This window comes from Bactrocera tryoni, chromosome 1 (assembly GCF_016617805.1).
Source record: "Bactrocera tryoni isolate S06 chromosome 1, CSIRO_BtryS06_freeze2, whole genome shotgun sequence".
NCBI classification, from domain to species: domain Eukaryota; kingdom Metazoa; phylum Arthropoda; class Insecta; order Diptera; family Tephritidae; genus Bactrocera; species Bactrocera tryoni.
In genome coordinates, this window is record NC_052499.1 from 75,751,073 (window position 1) to 75,773,424 (window position 22,352).

General features: G+C 34.1%; 1 long non-coding RNA gene across 1 annotated transcript in view; it reads left to right on the forward strand.

Moving 5' to 3' along the window:
- Positions 1-16,468, forward strand: part of LOC120766276 — a 43,653-nt gene extending 27,185 nt beyond the window's left edge. Inside the window, exon 5 of the long non-coding RNA XR_005704590.1 lies at positions 16,194-16,468. This is a non-coding gene — a long non-coding RNA (uncharacterized LOC120766276). The remainder of the gene's footprint in view (positions 1-16,193) is intronic.
- The last annotated feature ends 5,884 nt before the right edge of the window (positions 16,469-22,352 follow it).

Here is a 22,352-nt window from a genome sequence, read left to right on the forward strand (position 1 = left end):
CTGTATTGCACACGGAGACAGCCATGCTGCGCGCTTGCAGCAGAAATTCATAAATCGCTGGCTGTTGGAATGTTAGCGCTTCACTGCACCGCCTTGCAGCACATTGTATGTGACACCATGTCGCTGTTGAGGCTTTTGTAACTTGATAGCGACAGCTTAGACTGTCAAGTCAATGGTGAGCCAGTGAACCAAACATAATATTTTACAATATCACATAAAAGTACATGGAAGAGTGCAGTGAAGTCTCTGTGCAGATACTTGTAATTTTACAAGCCCTTTTTCATATCTTTGGAAACTTTAACATGGCACTATTGTTAATGTCTTACAGCATAACATAATCATGTAGAATGCAAGCTGCTTTTTCGTTTTATGGAGAATCATCAACATTGGAGATTTAAAAAATTTATTAGAAGAAATCTGAGAAGAAATATTTAAAGGCTAGTTACTTTTGAGGAAATTGCATTATATGAAATATGTAAGATATAAGATTTACGAGTAACAACCCATTTAGCAATTCCCTCCCAACATCTTTTGACTTAGCTTCTGATTTCTTTTGCGGCGAGCGCCTCAATTATACACATGACCAATAAGAGTTAAGCAATTTTCGGCGGCTGTTATGAGAACTATTTTCCTTTCGTTTGCCTCAAAGGAAACTTTCCGAAGTATATTAAAATGTGCCGAAGCTACAATTGAACTCAAATGCACAACATCGATGGCTGTGAACTTTTCGGCACTTTATGGAAGATAAGTAAATATGCCTACATGAGTTTTCTCAAACAAAAATCTTATCAGCTCTCTTCTCAAATTCAAAAATTAAATGTTAAATTTAACAAGTATTCTTCTCTAAAAGTCTTAATACGCCGTAAATACGAAATTATTTTAATGGCAGCTCCTAATTGAATGCCTAAGATTTATGTGTCTCTCAGTAATGAAAAATGTTGCCTACATTTGGGAGGAATTTATAAATGATTATGAATGAATATCGCAGAATGAAAAACTATCTCACCAATTTTTGTCACCTTTAAAGTAATCTCCCTCACTGTATTTGATAATCATTATTATTTGTACTGTACCAAGCACTGCTAATCATACAAAATTCCAAATATTCAAAAGTTTTCCATTGGAAATAAAAACAATTTTTTATGAATTTAATGCATCTCTTAAATTAAATAATTTTCTCTATCAACATTTGCAACTAGTTAATTAATAATTTTATTAACGACACTAAACCATAATCTGCTGAAATTCTCCGCCTATAAAGAAACCCGACATACAAACATTCGGTAATTATTTGGAGCCTCAAACAGTATCAACACTTAAGTGGCAAAGATCGACAAAAATGGAAAACTAATCTGCCAATATCACCGACTAAGACGCCTTATATGAGTATGTGACAGCAAGGCGTTAGCGGCGATGGCAACGCCGCATTTTATGATGTCGAAGGAATTTGAATGACAGGAACGAACGGAATTCAATTCAATTTATTATTTTTTCTACAAGTACAAGTAACTTCAGAGCCTATTACGAGTAGAGGAGCGGAATACCATTCCACTCGAGAGTCATGTGGCAGTCGTTTTATGAAAACTGCTACTTGTAACGAAAATCAGTGGCAAGTGCAGCGTGCTTCGAATGACAGAGGTATGCGGCCATTTCAGTGGAAAAGGCGCGAGTCTATTAAAATCCAATTAAAATGGTGCGAGTTGCCGTAAGAATAGGACGCTTGGTTAGACGAATGCATAACGTACATATATGCATGCTATTTACAAATATATATAAGAAAGTTTAGAATAATCATGTGTCTGTGTGAAAATCAATAGCATTGTGGGCCGACGGTCGCATCCCACTTGCTCAAACAGACTGCCAACTAGCGAACGAGTGGGTTTATTTATCTCTATGCACCATATATACTTATATATACATACATATACATACTTGTATGTTTGGTTCTATATTATATGGTATAACGACTGAATAACTGTATGTTTGGCAAACTAGTGCTCGGTTTTCCAAGTTTATTGACTGGTTATTATATATTTTTTATTTAATTCTGAAATTAAATTATCGCCACGCTTGCATATGTAGTTAGATAATGACTTTGTGCACAAAACAGTTGTTCTGTGGTAGCGCACGGTGTATTATTCTGACTATGATTATGTGAATGTTGAAATAATTAGAATAAAGTATTTTGCTTCCGCATGCCAACTTGTTTACGTATTTAATTGATATTTCATGACAAGTTTGTATAGAAACAACAACAGTGAGAAGTTTTCTGAGTGAAGTAAAGTTAAATGTTTCAATAAAAATTAGAAAAATTTTAACTTCGGCTACAAAACGTTAGAGGAAATCTTGGATGTGCACGTCAGAGCCGCAGCGCTTCTATGGACATAAGTGGTAAATAAATAAGAATCAGAACTTGATTTTGATAAATCAGTTTATATGGAAGTTAGTATTGTAGTTTGTCGTGTTGTAGCAATATACTATGCTGATCGCATCTGGAAAATTTATTTTGAATAATGGCACGGTACCGCCTATCCTTAAGTGAAATCTCATAACTCGACAACTACTGACTAAACTTTGTACATGAAAAAAATTATCGGATAGCATCCAGGTCTACTTACTTCGCATAATACGAATTTTATAAAATATTTTACACATTTCCTTTTTATAATAACTAAACAAACTCAATGAAAATATTTATCAAAATATGAATCATTGTGAATAGTACTTTAAGCGATAATTCTCGGCTAACAGTGGTCTGAAATAGTCTTTGACTTTATGAAGTCTCCAGAAACCGATTATGAGGACCTCAATGTCTATGGCTAACTTTATACCGAAAATATCGGTTAATCTGTAAGATATCTCAAAGACATTTGCAGGGCTATTTTTCTGCTGATTTGGCGTATGGTATAAAAAATGATTGGTTCTAAACTCCCTCTAACCCCCATATACCTGATACATAATTTTCGATAATTTGATTGTTTTTATACCAAATTGATCAAAATAAAGGATATTTCAATTATTATTTTTAGTGAATCATCAAAATGTGTCGAATCGGTCCAGACCGTAGTTAAGTTCCCACAAGCTTAAGTTTAAGATTTTGAAGAGTATGCGAGCTAACTAAGACAAAACCTGGCCAAGTTCTTTTCTCATCATTTCGCATCAAAAAAATGTTATAATTACCTTGCAACACAGGCATTGGGTATAATTTACCGATATTGCTGAATGTTCAATGCTACCAAAAATACTTGCAAATAACTGCCGATGCAATTATTTTCCTGCAATTGCACAACTGCTGGCTGTCTATAAGATATTAGCTACTCAATACATTCTTTGTTGAAAAATTTTTATTTTCAAAAAACTAACACACAAACTTTGCATTAAAAATCGGCAATTAGAGCAGCGATAAATTGCGCTTTTCGGGCGTATAAAATCACATTAATTACAACAAATTATGTTATTGTCTGTGCGCGATTTTATTTCTTCTAAGCGGCATCACAAAAATTTTTCATGTGGTTGCTTGCCATATTTTTGGCAACTCTGTGTGTGAATAATTGGAAAATTTGCATTTTTGGATTTAGAAACGAAATTAACAAAAATTATATGACTTAAATGTCGAACATACAGATAGAAAACGTTTGTAGTGGCGTTGCCAGAATTGTAAAAAAAATTATTTGCTAATTTATGCACATTTTTTTGGCAATCAAATGAGTACGAGTACTTGGTGTTGTTGGCTGGCGCAACTTTGCGTGTATTGAAAACTTTTTTTCGCCTTTTGAAGCGGAGAGGTCTTAATCGCAATCTAGATCTAATGTGTAGAAACATTGTAATATTTTTGTCTTGCAGTTCTTGTATTTTTATATTTTTTACAATTTCAGTAGCCGGCGCGTTCGCTCTGCTGTGAGTATTTACAGCACCCGAGATCGATAAGCGGTCGGCTTGACTCAATGGGCATAATAAAAAAATTTCGAAAACTTATCCCGTTTATAAAAGAAGTAAAAAATTTGGCAATTGGATTAGTCTTAATAACACATGCCAGCTATGGTAAAGAAATATAACGAAGCTCACATGCATACATACAAACACATATGTATACACAAAATATACATATTTCCACTTTAGCAGCGACTTCAAGCTTATTCTTTATTTTTATTAAATTTTATCTTCGCATATTTACACAAAGCTTGTTGCTATCAGTCAATAAGTTATGGTAGTCGTGTTCCGCTCATTGTAAATTCCACTCGGTGGGTGTATGATAACCGCACAATATTTGAAAGCAACAACTGTAAAATACGAATACCTTTTTTTTTTCAAATAGCAGATAAGCGTTTGAGTTTGGCTTTACTTTTCAGGTTTTAGCTAGATTTTCTGCAAAGACTAGTACAATATGCCAAAAGAATATATTTAAAAAAGTTTCTCGATCGCTCAATAGATATGGAGCTACATGTGCGCATGTCTAACTGCGAAAACTTGCATGCATATCTAGTCTAACATGTGTAGCTGGCATAATAGAATTATTAGATTAATTTGAAAACCTGTAATAAATGTAGCATTGTGTTGAAGTTTTTTTCGCATTTCATAAATCTTAGAAACTGAAGTAAATTTTTCTTAGTGAAAAACTTAATTTTAAAAATATAATTAAGCAATATAGAAAAAACAAAAAATAACTCGTCAATTTTAATAAAATTACCCGGATAATTGATATTTCAAAAAATTGTTTTGCTATATTTGCAAGAGTGTTTTCAGTAATTATGCCAAATATAAGCGCGATCTCTCAACCAGTTTGTGTACAGCAACTGCTTATGTCGGTACACCTCAGTAATGCGTTGCGATTTTTATAATGGATAAAAATATCGAAAAAAGAATTCTGTTTTATCAGCACAAGTCTACGAGCCTTCAAAGATGGTCGAGAAATCGTTGAAGACATACTTGGTTCTAGAAGACCTCTTCAACTGATGAAAATATTAAAAAGACTAATAATATGGTGCATGAAAATCATCAGGCAAGTGTTAGAGAGATGGCAAGAGGGCTCGAAATTTTTCGCGAGTCCATTTGGACATGATTGATCGTGCGAATTCCCATTCCACATTCATGGAGAGCATTATAACTGCCCATGAGACAAGGGTGTATGAGTTTGATATGCAAACAAGTCAACAATCCTGGGAATGGAACCTAATATCAATCTTGCTGATTTTACTAACTTTTGTTCATTTTGTTGAAAACTCAGTATATTCAAGTAATATGATACACACATATTTCATTGGGCATAATTTAATCGCTCAACTGCATTCATTTGGGATTAGCTAATTAATACTTAATGTTATTACAAACCCTCAAAAAAATTATTCACACTTAAAATTTATTCTCAAATTTACTCTTCTCGAAGAACTCCAATCTCAAATAGGACTCAATTATTTGACTTCAACTCAGTTCAATACATACATATTTATGTATGTATGCTTAGACTTTCGATTGTCTCCAAAAAAGCAAACGAATTACGCTTCATTAGTGCAAATACGTGTTGGTCCAGAGGCATAGAAGGTAATTGAACTACCAAATACTCGAAGAGACAAACCAAAAAAAATAAAAGAGCAACAAAAGTGCGAAACACATGTACACACATTGGCAACCCTGCATTCACAAGCCCATTATCCATGGAACTGACACTGCCTAGTGTCAAGAATGCCCAAATTGTTTATCTCAAGTTATTATCAACCGAATACATGCATAGTTAATTTTTTTTTTAAATTATTATTGAACGAATATCAAAATATATTGAAAAGAAATTAAGTAGTTTTTATACACCTGTTTGCGACTGCTCCATTTGCTTGTTAACGAACGAATGCCTCTCACTTGTTAAAACTGCCTGTAACACTAGTGACTATCATTATTTGTTTTAATGATGGCATAATTGAGATCTGTTTGAAAAGTATTTGCCATTATTTACCAAAGCATGGAGCGACGAATGTCAAGCGTCAAAATCGCAAGCGTCGTGAAAGGCCTGCGAAATTGAGCGAATGCTCAGGCGTGTTGGCTGCTTAGTGTCACCGCTAATGATTATGTTGGCACTATTTTGTTTTTTGTATTTTGTTTTCCTGCTGATGCTGATAATGTGACGCTGTGAGCATATCATCAACTACAAAATCAGCGTGCATTACAGCGTGTTCAAGTAAATGTCAAATTTTAGATAGGAGGGGCGCAGAAAGCTAGATATTTTCTATCTTTAATGCCGGTAAAATACAATACAAGTATTATATTTTGTTTTCCTTTTACTACAAGTACAGCGTGATACAAAGGAAAATGTCAAATTTCATATGTGGGCTTCGCATCGCACTTCAGCGCTCGGGCCAAGTGGGCCGTAGCGTGCCAAATTTCCGATAAACGAATCTCGGACTGTCAATTTGTCAATAATTGTATGCTGGCATAGATTTTCGGTTTTTCTATGTATTATTATTGACTATTAAACATCGGTGTAAACATATTTGGGTATTTATGTTTATAAAGTTATGTTGATAAAACAAGTTTCTGCCGTTGCTCATAAGTTTGTGCCGCTGTGATGAGCAATAGGCAACTTCATTCGCGCTAACTGTATCTTATATCTTCCTGTTTGATAGATTGTGGTTTTAATTTACAAGTGTTGCTAATTCTCAAACGAGTTTGACTTAATATTCAATCGATACATGGCGTGTACACGTATAAGCCTATCGGTTTTGTGGACTGTGTACTCTCTGGCGTTTAAAGATACAATTCGGTGCACAGTGGTTTTATTGGAATATTTGTAATACTTTCACATCACATACATACATGGATATCTGTGAAAATGGAAAGATGGGAATTTTCGAATGGTGTTTATATCCTTATATATAGTATTCTTAATGCAATTAGAAAAAAAAGAAATTTTTCTATTTTTATAGAAAAACCGATAGTTTTTACATTTATAGTAAAATTCTTCAAAAACATTGGTCTTCTGGTCCTTAAGAACAAAATTTTAGAAGTTCTCTCTCGGTGGCGTGGTTTTTGAGATATTTCTTGAAATTTATGTAGCTCTGTTATAAACTAAAATTTTAGACATATAAGTTCTTTTGCAATTAAAATTACAAACTAGCCGTCGCTCTAACAAAGTGCGCTCTTAAAGCCCTGTATTTCTAAGATGGAAAGTCTTTACATAATAACTCATCAGCCACTTTGAGATGGCTTAAAATATAATACATACATACATATATAATATGAAAAAATATTTGCTCCCTAAAGTAGTTAGTAAATTGGAGTTCTGTCCCTTTTTCTATAGATTCTGGTCGTTAGCGACCTGCTTAAACTTGAGGATCTTAGCTTCCGCGTGATTGCCGAGATGGTATTTTTACTCGAAGATACAAGATCCCTGTACCACCGCAGCCGCAAATGGGAGACATACGTCTTCAACCGGCGGATATAGTGAAATATCTAGGGCTCATACTGGAGGGAAGCCAAATATCTAAGAGAGGGAAAAAAAGAATCAATAGCCTTATACTACTGTAGAGGAGCCATTCGCGAAAGTTGGGGTCTCTCGCCGATACCATAATCAAGCTTATTATGATCATTGGAATCTTTATATAGTGAAAAGCTTTAGAAAATACCACACCTGCAAAGAAACTCAAGAGCGTTTAACGGTCGGCGCTCATCAGCATGTGGCACTAAGGTCCACTTCAAGCGTGGCATCGTCGGAAGTGGTGTGACTGCAAAAGTTGTTATCAGACTCTCTGGGTGCATAAAAGAACAAGAGTCAAAACACTCGGATATCCTCACACACTTTGACTTCATATCGAATTAATTGGACCATGGAGTCGCCAAACCAAATTCTGGCGGCTCTTTTTTGTTGGAGTAAAGGTGCCGTGAGCTTCTTTACGGATGGGTCAAAGCATGGGGGAACGTTGGTGGAGCGGTTTACTGTCAGGAGCCTTCTATCAACTCCAATTTCAGACTTCCGGACTGTTGTAGTGTCTTCGAAGACGAGCCGTAGCAGCGATTAAAGTAGTAGTAAATATATTGCTCCAGAGTACAGCCGCCTTCAGAGAAGTGACCATCCACCAAGTTCGAACACAGGAATTCCTCAATTCTATGGCCTCACAATGGACTCGATGACATATAGCAGTCCACGTGCGATCTTTCGAATTAGCCATCTAACCTAAGTAAAGAAAAATTATCAACCCTTATAGTCTATATTACATATAGCGGAAAGTGGTTTCGTGCCTATTTGCCCTATTGTTCCGTTACCCTTCAATTTCTACTAGAACCCTATGTTTGATAATCCTCTTTTCTCAGTATTAGGTGTGCGTCCGCTTTTTTACTATCAAAACGCTGCCTAAAGATATGCAATTTTTTTTTTGGTATTCGAATTCTAATCCAAATTCCAACGACAGTTAGAACGATATTGAAACTATCATCTTAGACAGGATAAATAATAGATATTTTGAAGGTATGTGTATATATTTTTTTTTGATATGAGGCATCAGAAGAAATAGTGTGTAATAAATGTGTTTGTATTTTTCTTGACAAAATATGTTGTGTTTTTATTTTTCCACATACTCCTCGTCGCTTCATATGTTTGTCATGTCTACCAGGTGTACCAGCCATTGTGTCCGCTCTGACCTGTGACTCCAGTTTTAATGTTCAACAATTTTTGATTTAATTCACGTGCTGCTGCTGTTGCTGCCGCTGAACGTGAAGCTGAGTGTGTGGCAGTTGTTGTAACGAGTACAATTTTTGGTTGCTACATTTTGTAAGTTGTAAATGTATATTTCTTTTTATTGTTAATGTAGCAGAGTACTAAACAATGCCACAAAAGCAACAGCAAACTTTGCCAACATAATAAGACAACAAAGCACATCTAACAAAAGAGGAGGACATGTGTTGCACTACAACAATATCTTTGATTTCTCGCCTTCATAATTCAATATTTGTTTATAAACTTTGTTGTTTGCATGCTTGAAATGGAATGGCATTTTTGTGGCAGGAAGGCGAGTTGTTGAGACTACTTTTTGCTGCTCATAGCCAACTACTACTTCGCTACCTCAGCTGTGCCACAACATTTGCGAAGGGCAAACAAAATTCCTCGCCGTTGTTTGTATATTTGTTGCACGAAATTTTTGTCGTTGTTGCTGGTGGAGTGCGGTAGACCTCGTCGTATTGTCTGATTGTTGGTTGCTTAACAATTTTCCACAGTTGAAATTGTAAACTGTTTTTTATTTTATTTTATTTTGCTGCAAAGTACAAGTATTTTTCATGCTGACATTTTTGTATCGCTTTTTGGTGTGCTCATGGACCACACATGCGTTTGTTCAATGCATCGCCGCGGCAAATGCAACACTTACATAATAATCTGCAAAATTGTTGCATAAAAATTTCACATTTTGCAAAAGCGCCAGTAGCAAGTGGCAAAATGATAAGATCTGCTCCGAAACGCTTTGCGACTTCATTAAACTTAAATAAGTAAAAACTGCCAAGTGCCGGCAAACCATAAAGTAGATAAAAGAAAACCAAAGAATAAGTAGTGAAATAGTTCACTGCCTGCCACACGCCAATTTGCAAGTTGCAAATGGCCAAACGACGTGCCAACAGCATTCGCACGGCAAAGCGTCCAACCTGTCAGTCAGCGCGGCAGCTATCCAATATCATCGCCCCGAGCGGCCCGGACGCCGAACAACAAGATGCGCAGCGTGTCGATAACTGCCACATTGAAGCTTCGTTGCGCAACGCGTCGCCAGCGGGTGCGCAACACCAATTGCCGAGTTGGCACTCTTGCTTTCTGCGCTGCTGTGTGGCTGTGTTGCATTGCTACTTGAGTAGTTCGCGCTAAACATCAGCAGCGTCATCGCTATCACCATCACAACAGAGCCAAGCACCAAAGACCGTGGACCTACCAGTCAGCGTTTGCAACCACATACACACATGCTTGCAACAGAAAAATACCACCACCTTCTATGCCACATTGTGGCACTCATCAAGTTTTGCTGTGGGTCATGTTGCAATCATAACACGGCGACTAAGTACGTGCGCCGCACTCACGTACACATACACATACACACAAGTTGCTCGCGCATTGCGGCAGGTACTCATAACTTGTGTGGCACGGCGCATATTTTTGCGCAACATTCCACTCGTACAAAATATGGGCGAAAAAATAAAATTCTTTGTGGATTTTCATAGTCCACTTGCCTGTTGTTGTCGTTGAGTCTCGCTTGCCACTCGACCGTGGAAGTGTCTCTTTTGCGGGCGAACTGCGCAATATTTTTTGATTTTCCAGAATTTTTATTATTTATCGCCGCAAATTTATTGATCAGATATTGCCAATATCAACAATAATAACATATTTTATGTGACAATCATTATTGCTGCCGCTGCGCGTGAGTACTTCGCTGAGTTTTGGTAATGTTATTTCGCTGCATTTGATTTTTGTGTTGTCTTTATACGTTTCAAGCGTCTCTGGTGCTGTTCCTGTAATGTTTTTAGTCTAATGTATGATTTCTTTGCCTTATTGGACCTTAAGCACTACTTTGCGATTTTTATACTGAAATCGTGTGCCTCAAGTACGTCTCAGTACGAAATGTAGCCAAACAAGTTACGGCATTTGCGATGTGTTTTCGAATGAACTTCTATAAACTGCAACTACTGCAAGCGGTCTCATGTTAAAGTTGAAAAGAATTTTTAAATTTCTAAAATTGTGTTTTGTAATCGATGATAACGATGGTTGAAAACATGTCACTCTTTTATTAAAAGTGAAACTTTACTGATAATTTAGCTGAAACACCTGATGATGGGCGTATTAGAAGCAATATTAAGTCTTATATTATGAGAGTAAGATGATTTAGTGGGAAAAATACCCAATAAAAGTGCCAAAATGAGGACTAATGCCCTATAGTTCGAACTTTGTATATCGTATTATTAGTGAACTTTATTTGTCACTTGTTAAATAAATTATAAAAACATTTAGCAGTTCATTTTTTAATACTAATAAAATTTTTAATCCGAAAAAATCGTTATATTCAGTTTTTCTAGAACATATTAAGGGGCTATATAAAATTAGAAGGCCGAAAAAGCGATTTTTCCAGACTTTTTCCTGAAAAAACTTTTAAATTTATTAATGAAAAATTTTTTTACACACATTAAGGTATCTTTGAACTGTATTTCAAGACTTATTATTAGTAAAAATATTTATTTGAAAAGGAACTACTTCTGATCTACGGGAGCTTCACTCAAAAAACACGTTTTGCGGTGACCACTATATCTCTGAACTGGATCCTTTGAAGTTAAAAAACCAAACCGATTTTGTTAAAATAATGTAAAATCAAGTAATTAATCGAAGAAATATACAAAATAATAAATTTTTTATCAAAATTTCTGAAAAAAAATCAATTTTTGCCAAAAATTTCGGATTTAATTGTTTATAAAAAAAAACGTTTATCGATAGGAAAAAAGTATCGATTAGGTAGTTTAAAAACATACTTAAGAAGCTCGTTTTAAAATTTGAGACTGATCGGTTCAGCCGTTTTTAAGTAATGTTGGTCCATTTTGAGAAAAACGCGTTTAAAGTTTGGCCTTGTACTTCCAAGCATTCTGAAACGCTTTTCCAAATTTGTGTGTAACTTCGAAAATAATCACCGGAGCAATATGAAATATACTGAGTGTATTTCTAATATATGTACATTAAAGAGATAAATTAAAAAAATAGATTTTTTGAAAATTTTAACAATATATAACCCCTTAAGTTAGTTGGTATACATTCAATAGTTAATCATACCACCCGTTGCACGCAGTATGAAATATATTACTTTTTTAAAGTTGAAATATGAGCTCGGTAAATTTGTATTTTGTATAAACATAGTGCTATGAGATTTGCAGAATAGTCTTAATATTTATTTATAGTCATCATTACATCACTTACTGAACTCGTAAAAAACCAGCAACCTAAGAAAATGTTAGAAAACACTACACAATATATAGCAACTAAGCCGAAATTAACTAATCAAACATTAAGAAGCTAAAACATACTTTTTTGAAGAGTATTTTTCACAAAATGCTTACATTAAGGCAGCACAATAAATATCAGTATGTACCTATATACATATGTACTAAACCGCATGCATACCTTTAAATACATATATCGGGTGAATATTATTAATTATTTTATTTTATTTTCGCCCAACTTTTGCTAATTGTTTTCGAAGATTACTGCTGTGCAACATTTACATATTTTTTTTAAGCATTTGGCTATATGCATAAGAGTGCTTATAAAGAAATTTTGAAATTTTTTCAACCCTTTTGCAGAAATTTTTAAAGTCTGAAATGTCAACTTTCCGAATGTGTGATGGTTATTTTTGAGAAACGAAAATTAATTGGTGAAATTTTAGTTTGAATTAAAAGACAAAAATTCTTACTTTAAATGAATGGTAGCCCAAAAAACAGATAGCAACCACTTACAGCTGTAAGCTACAGCGCCTGGCTTGAGGGGGGATTTTTGTTTTGTCAATCACTAACATTTGAGGGGTAGAAGTTAAAAAAAAAAAAATCAAAATTTATTTTGAAACACCCTAATGCATACTCTAGCAACAAACTAGTTCACTGCTCGCTGCGATAATTGCAGCTTCTGAAGTCATTAGCTTTGCTTTTCATGGCATAAGAAAAACATATTTTTATTAATACAAGAAATCGCAATTATTTAACCTGTTTTACCTTAAAATTTACAACAAAAACAAAAAATAATTAAAAAGAATTTTAATTGCGAAACCCCCAACAAGTGTTGCCCCAGCATGCAATCGCTGCTGAAAAATCAAGCAGCGATAAAATACAACAACAAACAACAGCCGCAACAAAGTCACTATCGGCACACGCATCTGCCATTATTTACGCACACCTACTTCCGAGATAGTGGGACGACCAGTTTTTGTAGAAAAAAAAAATAATATAAAATAACATGAATATAAATTTATATTCATATGTATAAGTGTGTGTGTTTTCATGCGCATTATGCTCATATCTCCAACACGAATTCAAGAAATCTGCCTTAAATGGTATGCGAATAGGCGGCAAATATTTTCGTGTGCTTGCTACATGTGGCATTCCACATGAATAATTTTGAGCAACACCTGATGAAAAATGCAAATTTTTTCGGCAAAAATATTTAGCAGCCGCCTGCCTGCCTGCCAAATTGAAATCGCAACTTTTCGCTACGCTCAAATATTTTTTTAATTTTTCTATATTTTTCCAGCTGCCATTTAATATTTGAGATTTGCGAAAATGTTTTCGTGCGTACCTGCCTATTCGTTGTTGCTGTAGCGCGTTCGTTGGCGTTTGCCCGTTGTTGTTTTTGGGTAGGCGTATTTTGCGTGTTAATTAGAAAAGAAAATACGTCGTGCATATGAAGTTGGAAAACTGAAGAATAAAAAATAAAAAAATATTATTTTTCTTTGTTGTTTTTATATAATCGTGGGTGTTCATTGTTAACACTTGTGCCATTCGTGGGGCGTTAATTAAAGAACCGAGTTGGTTGACTTGTTACGCGAAGCAATTATTTTGCACTTAAAATGTATTTATGGCGTTAATATATGTTTCTTAAATCGCTTACAAAGCCAATTATTGCTAATTGTATTATTAGTATGATATAAATGTTTACTGACATCAATCAACAAATATTCGAATTGTATATTTAAAAAAAATCAATAATTGTCAATTAATTACATTTTTAAATTAATTTATGTTGTTTTAATTTATTAAATTTTGCAATGCTTAGAGTTAGTTATTTATTTATTTTTTTTTTTGAAGAAAATAATTTTATTTGGAATTCATGAAGTAATTTTATTATTTGTTGAATGGGAATTTTATGGTTTTGAATATACAAACAAAAATCTTTCGAGATGTTTTAGTTTATGAAATATTTTTAACTAATTTACCAGCAAAGTAATGATTCAGAACAAAGTAAATACAATTATTTTTAATAAATTTAGTAGTTATTTTTAACATTTTCGTCTTTGTTATTTTTTTGTGAAAATAAGTCAGCATTCCAGAGTTTTCCCAAATAACTCAGTATAAAAACAAAAGTTGTGCTGCAGTTTTGAGCAATATTTTCTTTTCATATAATTTGAGATTTTAAGCGAAATAAAATATAATTGTAATATTAATTTATTAAACAAAACTTGCTGCATACGAAGATGAAACTTTTGTTTTTAAAAATTTTGCTCGAAATATTTGAAAAATATTAACAGCATTTCATTATTCTATTCAAAATGTAAAAAGAAAAAGTAAATTTTTATGGCATCACATATAATATAACATTTTGACAAATAATCGTAAAAGCTAAAATCTTATATGCAGAATGTTGACAGAGGTGTATTTCGTCACCTAAAATGCAAAATAAAATAATGTTATATCACTTTATATACGTTTAAAGGCGAAGGAAAAGCGATATAATAGAAACCATGAATCGTAATTTCAGTTTTGGTTATAAATTGCTTATAAATTGGTTAAATTTGGGTATTAAAATTTGAGTTTTGGTTATAAAATGGTTATGTATTGTTCATATCTGAAAGCGGAAGCTCGAAATTTAACGATATTACTTATGTAAAATGATGTAGTGAATTTTACACCTAAACAAAAATTTCAAATTTTGACTCAAAATGCTCTAATTTTTATTTTCATTTAATTTCTAACAATAAATTATGAATCCGGTGAATAAGTCTGTCTGTATACGAACATTAAATAAATTTTAAATAAACAAAATAACTTTTTTTTGTACTTAAAAATGTTTTGCGGATTTTAAAACCCAAAATCAATAAATAAGTTTTTAGCTTTATTCATTATGATAAAATAAATTTAATTTTTTGCTGCGTTCATATTGGTCAAGGGCATTTTTGAGAAACGAAAATTAATTGGTCAAATTTTAGTTTGAATGAATGGGAACCTAAAAAAAATAGCAACCCCTTACAGTTAAGCTAGTTGCTGCTATGTATTTTTGTCTTCAAAATAATAAAAAACTTTTAGTCAGTCAAACTTAGAGAAATTTGTAGCCAATCAAAGTCATCTTCTTTTGACATGAAAAGCTACTCATTTTCATTAAAAACTCGTGCAACTAATGCAAAATGTTACTTAATATTAGAACCGAACAAAACTGCAAAAATGGCAACACAAGCTCCACACTTAACCATCTACTTAACTTGTTTAATGCTCCAGCTGCAGTCAATTGTTGCTATCTATGTAGAAAAAATCGACAATCTTGATTCAGCAGTTCTTAAACCTCTACAAAATTATATTAAAAATATTTAATAAACAATTCTTATTACAATAACATTACCATTACACGTTTCGCGTGTCCATTAAACTAGTCAAGCACAAAATTCTAAAGACTTCAGACACAAACCTGTATGGCAGTGAATAAAGAAAGCAAGAATACACACATGTACATGTCTCACAGAAAAGGCTTTAAATGAGATAAAAATTTCAGAAATTAAAACAATACAATGCAAACATGAGAACAGCACTCGCGTATATATAAATAAATAAAAATATATATACATATAGTACATATAAATATATATGACTATAAATGAGTAAATGCCACATCCGCCACCTGTCTATTCGCCACAAGCTCATTTATAAGAGCTTTCAAAAGCGCAAATGACTGAAGCGACCTGTCTAATCTTCAGAGCCACATATAGTGACGGCCACCAAGGAGCGCGGCAGCATCATTAAGGTAAGACTGACAAATGCGTGTTGGCGATGGCTTTCAATTGTGTGAAGTGCAGGTGCACATGATGAAATATACACACAAACATACATATGTTCCTATTATAAGTGTGAAGTGATTTTTCTTAGAATTGGTTCTATGGTTTGCCTTTTGTAAATTTTAACTTTTTACACATAAATATGTTCTTATGTATTTTTTTTTACTTCTGATCGCAGCTAAACTACTATTTGCCAAAGTGAGTGTTCTTTGTAAAATATATAACACATTCAGTCATAAACGTCAACGTTTAATCAAGTATTGTGTTATTGGCACCATTCAGGCTTAACTTAATTAAATTTAAAAGAATTGAAACTTTACTAATGGCAGAATATTAGGAAAAGCACAGACGCTGATTTTATTTTAAAACTTTTTCTACTCCATTAATTTGTTGAAATGTTTGAAGAGAAAATTGTTAAGTTACCTTTTTTCATTTATGTATTTACAGCTGAAACCCTAAGCAATGCAATGGCCCATTGATGAGGTAGATGCCGGTCAGCAATGTGTGGCGGCGGCTGGAGCAGCAGAAGCGCAAATGGTCCTAACAGCGCCAGCGCTACCACAATTGACAGTTGTGAGCATGCTATTCACATAACTCAAATATTCAACGCACCATCAACGGCCCCGTCATCTCTTGGTTTCTGGTGTTATTAGCAGCTCAGCATTCTTCTTCGTCGATTGATACGAGCTCATGTAAGAAGGTAAGTATTTTTTAGGTGTTTCACTGCTAAGGCTTACCATTTTTAACTATTACAATCTGTACGTTCTACATTTCAATAATATTTAATAAAAAACCTTTAAAACTACTTAAAAATATATTTTGTTGTTATTTGATTTTTTATGGATGAAAATGAAAAATTAAGAAAAGGTGAGTAAAAACCAATGCTAACATAAGACTCAAATGACCACTATATTGTCTAAAGAAATATCTATATATGAAACTTGATTTGAAAGAAGTGATTTGAGTGATAAAGAAAACATGTATTCTTGTATCAGTAGATTGAAACAATTTTGTAGAATCCAAGTAGGATAAAGTTTTTGAGTGAGCATAAAAACGAATCCGATTCCGGTCTCATAAATCTGACAAAAATTAGAATCGAAATCAACGAGTTTTGAATACATTTGTAATTTTTTATTAGAAAACAAAAAGCGCAAAAAGTTTGTCAGACAAGGACTTGAGTTCGATCGTTCAGTTTGCATGGCAGATTCAAGCCTGAGTTGTCCGACAGATAAGTGTCTTCCTGATGTGATACATATTGGACGATATAGGCGGTACAAAAAACTATCACGTTCCAAATTTTGTCGAAATCGTTCAGTCGGGTCCCGAGATATGGGATTTCACCAAAAAGCGGGCAGTGCCACGCCCATCGTCCAATTTTTACCCCGGCTCCTAAAAAGCCTTGTCATACTATCCCGACGGCAAATTTAGTTAGTGCATTTAATTATTGATTTATCGTGCTTTTAGTTGTTTTTAACAAAACCGTTATATGAGGAGTTAACGGGGTTTTCAGAATCGGTAGTAGTTTTTGTAATATTCGTGCTGGCAGAATTTTGTCCGGACAGTCAACCGGATTTCAACTTTTCTCGGCATCCCGCTCATTTATTTATATATAACCCTATATCTATTTCGATTAGCTTAAGGTGATACGTGTAACGGTTATGTGAATAAATCTATAATACTCTGCAGCAACTGGTTGCAAAAGTATAAAAATAGGAAATCAAAAATTTCAATTATGTAGTATGTTTATAGATAGAAGAAGTCGCCGTCACTGTCGCCGCTGTTAATTCCACAAGTTTCAAGTGGCACTTAAATACTTTGTTGCTGGGACTATTGGTGCTAGTAAGTATCTTTAAGCCCTTATTTAAGCGAAACGGCAACATGTTGTGCATTAATTAGATAGCCAACTGAGAGTGAGAAGGACAAAACACAGTCTCAAAAACGAAAAACACGAAAGTGGAAATGTTGCAGTCTGTGATCACAACACCGCACAAAATAAAATATTTGAAGACTAAAAAGTTTAGCAATTGCTTTATAAACCATGGGTGGTGCACCACAGTGCCACCAGCACTTTGTGGAAAATAATCAATTCAATGCTGGTGATATAGTCACCTGCGTTTGTATCGGCGCTACGCTTTCGCATCATTGGCTATTTTCGTGAATGTATGCAAATATACTCGGATGTGTTTCTTGTGTTTTTGTTTGTGCATTGGACCGTCAACTAGCCTGTATTATTTTTCGATTATCAGCAACTTGCAATCAAATGCAATTAAACGACGATAATTGGCTATACATTCATATGTACACACGTGTGTATCATTTCCACAGTCACTGTATTCCTAGTCTCAATTGTTCACTGATAATTGTTCTTTTTCTGTTTTATTTCCTTTTGTGAATCTTGATTAATCATTCAAATCATGCAATTTACTGTTCGAGTCGCCTACAAGCTGACCTGTAGGAACCATTTACTGCTTACGTTACTGCAGAAGATTTACTTTTAAGTTTTTGGACTTAGATACCAATGTGGTCACTTGTATATGTTTTAGAATCATTAAAATATTCAAAAACCGCCCAAATACTTAAGTCAAATTCACGCCTTTTAATGTAAAGGATACAACACAGATGTCTTCATTGAAAAACAGAGGGATTCCCTAGGATATCAGTAAAAAATACTTTGGTCTAATTAAGTTGTAGGAATGGTTCTGTAAATGATCATTTTGTTCGACGTGGCTGATTTTTAGGCTCTCAGATGACTATCTCATCTTTATTAAAACAAATGATTTTTTACTTTATGATATTACGTCGGCTTTTTTATTTAATGCACAAATAAACATCGAAAGTCAGCATTTCTTCACTTATCGTTTTACTTTTCTGAAGTGATCTAATTAAACTCTCTGAGGTGCATATTTTATGGTGTTTAAACAAAAGGTATTACGAAAATGTTTTCCTTTTGAAAACGCAGAATATCTTCGAAGATCTGAATGAAGTTGGAAATGATACATATAAATATCGAGAGACGATTTTACGCCCAACGCCAAGGACCTATGGTATTTACAGTCAGAGTGTATTCGATAAGAAATTATTGCATGTGGTACTAACAACTTCTAGCAGAGTTTAAGAAGTGTTGAGTTTTCTACTGATCAAATCCGGTTCAAACTGTTCTATTAGGATTCGACACGCAAACCGATTTGCACAACCTTTTTTGTGCTTGTGAAGAGTTTGGTTATATTAATGTGTTTGGCAACTGTTTGTTTGTGAAGCGGTTTTACCATTTACAAAAAATTTTATTTTTCATTGGAGCTACAGCTACAGAACCGTTAAATACGGTGCATATATATATGTATTAGGGAGCCTACTATATTACGAGCATAAGTATTTTCGAATTCATCAAAAACTTGGTTCTGTTATTCTACCTTTCATCTCTTTGAATTACGATAATTGAAAATATTCGTGTTGATATCAGAGAGTGAGCAAGATCTCAACATCACTGCACTATACACTCTTTGTATAAGGCGTGTCATTGCTAGAGTCTTTTCTGCAGTTTTTGCAAAAGTGCAGTGGAGTAGAAGTCGCAAAAAAGATGTTTGACAACGTAGCTAAGATTCCACGTTCAGTAAGCACATGACAACAGGTAACAATACGTGAGCTTATGAGTATGACCTTAAAGCTGTCAAACAATCTAGGCAATGGCGCTCAAAATATTAACCGAGACCGAAAACAAAATTCGCTAAAGACACTGAAGGCCATACTAGTCAGGGCTTATAACAGGTGTATGGCCAACGGCATTAACCGCGTTGTGTTGGCACAGGAGTCCACTTTGAAAACAAAAATAATGAAGTGCGCTAAAATATGTAAAAATGTTGTTTTTGTTCTGTCAGTCCAGGTCAAATTGAACAATTGAAAGAGATTTTAATTCAATTAGAGCAACGATTTTGCGTCCGCTCGGGAAACGGTAAATTCAAAATTATTTCCCCCCTAAGCTTGGAAAGTACATCTTTCGGATAGGTATGCCACGTATAGAAGTCAATGGATGTCAATTGGCAACTGATTTGAGAATTTTTTCAAAAATATACTGAGAAAATTTTGAACGAGTGTTGGTGGGATTCTATATTTGTTTTACGACCCACATAGGTTGATGCAGAATTACTGGAGCGTGTTTATTGCTATTTAAAAAAAAATTTGCGTATAAATAAAAAAAGTAATTTTTTCACGCTCCAAATTACATAGGTACACATATACGTGCCTAAATGCGCTTTTCAAAGCAATGCGTACTTGCTTTACCGGAAGACTGAAATAACTTCAATGCTTTGTTTAAGTAAATTTTTCATTTCAATACATAACTAATTTGCCTAAATGGTAAACCAAATATTTTCTAGTTATGACTTTCTAGCAGTTAGCATATTATTGTTTTCTGTTAAATTTTGTCAATAAAATTTCGCTATAAATATGATGAAACATTAGTTAGCTAATTCTTGTTTTAGAAATCAATTGCGAGACATGTTCCGGAGCAGCACTATAGTTTTTGCATTATTGTTACCAACAAGAAAGCTGATACAATAATAATATAAATTTCTTAACCGTTATAACTTAGTACTATCCTTGTAAATTTCTGCATCCTTTTTAGTGCTTTTCGATCATGGCGACTGTAGACCACAATTACCCCTTCCAGGGGGTCTACCGCTTGACGCTGCAACCGGCACTTTGACAGGTGCCGCCGGGGGTTTGCCTGTAGTCGGCGGCGTCGCGCAAGGCGTTCTCACACCTGTAGGTCATATTCCGCAAAGTATGCCAGCGGTTGGAGGTGTGCTGGGTGGTTAATAATTTTCTTTTGAAAGGATTTAAAAAAAATTATTCCTATAAGTGTTAAATTAAGTTAACTAGAAGTTTGTTTAATTATGAAATATTATTGTCAAACTAAATAATTAGGATTTTAGAAAAAATTTGTAATTTAGTTTTGGTGGCGGTTGCAGAGGTGGCTCAAAATTTTGTCCAAAATGAATTTGTGTATTGCAAAAGAGATGTCCACTTGGATGAGATTACCTTGAATCAGGTGTGCATTTTAGTATTATATATTTTATGCTACTTTACCTTCATGAACTTAAGTGTGAGATCTATCGTGCTTCAGCATAACTCCAGTAAATGTGGAGAAGTCAAAAAAGAAGAACTGGTTATACTTCGCCGTTCTTAAAACAAGTTTAGATGAAAACGGGGAGCTTTTTGGGCTTACTTATGTTTATCTCGAACCAGAATAACCTGCCGATTGAGAAATGCTAGTACGAGTAGCTGACAAACACCCAGCAGTTGAAAGCTTAAAAACTAAATAGATGTCAAAATATGCACATTACCGTACAAGAAAGTATGTGAAAAATCAAAATGTCAACAGATAGGGTGAATATAGAAATAAGTAATAATGGTATATATATATATATGATATGATATATGAATCTGTAGAACCTATCTGTAAAATCTAACTTAAAGTTACTCAAACAAATAATGCATTTTTGTAAGTTTAGGTATGGCCGTCACTTAAGGGACATCAAAAGAATGAGTTCATCGTGTCGTTATGGAAATAAAATAAATGTAAAAGCTTTGCAAAAAGCTTTCAAATCAATGAAACGATGTTAAAATAGCATAAGTTGAAACTCTGACTTTGTTTCTCATTCAATGGTTTCTTAGAATATGATCCTAACACAAATCTCCTCCATCCTCAGGGCTCAAGATAATGTAAGAAAATAATGATCAAAAAGTAGAATTTGACACCGACCTCTCTTTTGTGGTTGGCACTTTATTTGAGTAACAAATTGTAGGCATCGATATAAAATTAAGTTTGATCGTAAATAACCGTCTAACCAAAGGTGATTCTGTAGTAAATAATGGACATTGTCGAAAAATAAGATAAATATAAATTTTAATAATTAAATCAATCTCAAAATGTATGATACCAATCGAAGACTGCACATTTGAATATGGATTAGAAACGAATGGAAGAAACGAACAGAGATTGCTTTAGTGTTATCAAGTAGCTGGATTTATTAAGCAGGAGAGATAATTACTGTGCTTAGGCTAGTCGCTCTCTGCAACCTACTTTAATTCACTTTGGTGCCTTTTACTCTAAGTTTCACACCATATATTACCAACGAAAACTAACACTTACATATATTACTTGCAACATCTCATAAATTTTCGTTGCGAAACAAATAAATGGAAGCAAATTTCTCAGCATTCAAATACAATTGATACGCCAATAAATTCATTCATTCAAAGCGAAACCACATCCAAATGAAAGCGAAATCCATTAACGCCACTTCTTCAACGTCAGCACACATATATGCGAGAATATGTAGAAATGTGAAACTAATACTTGCAACATGACAACAACTTCATTCTGCGTGCACTGATTTCGCTGCAACGCTCGCGGCGAAAATGGCGTGAATGCGACAAGATTTGTTGACACAAATGAATTGCCCCGTGCGCCAATAAAAAATAATAGCGATCACTAAAACAACAACAATAAAACTGCAGAAATACCAAAATAGCGGGAAATAAATAGTCGCACATGCAGTTAGTCGGAACGGCGGAGAAACACGTAGTCACATTCAACGGCATAAG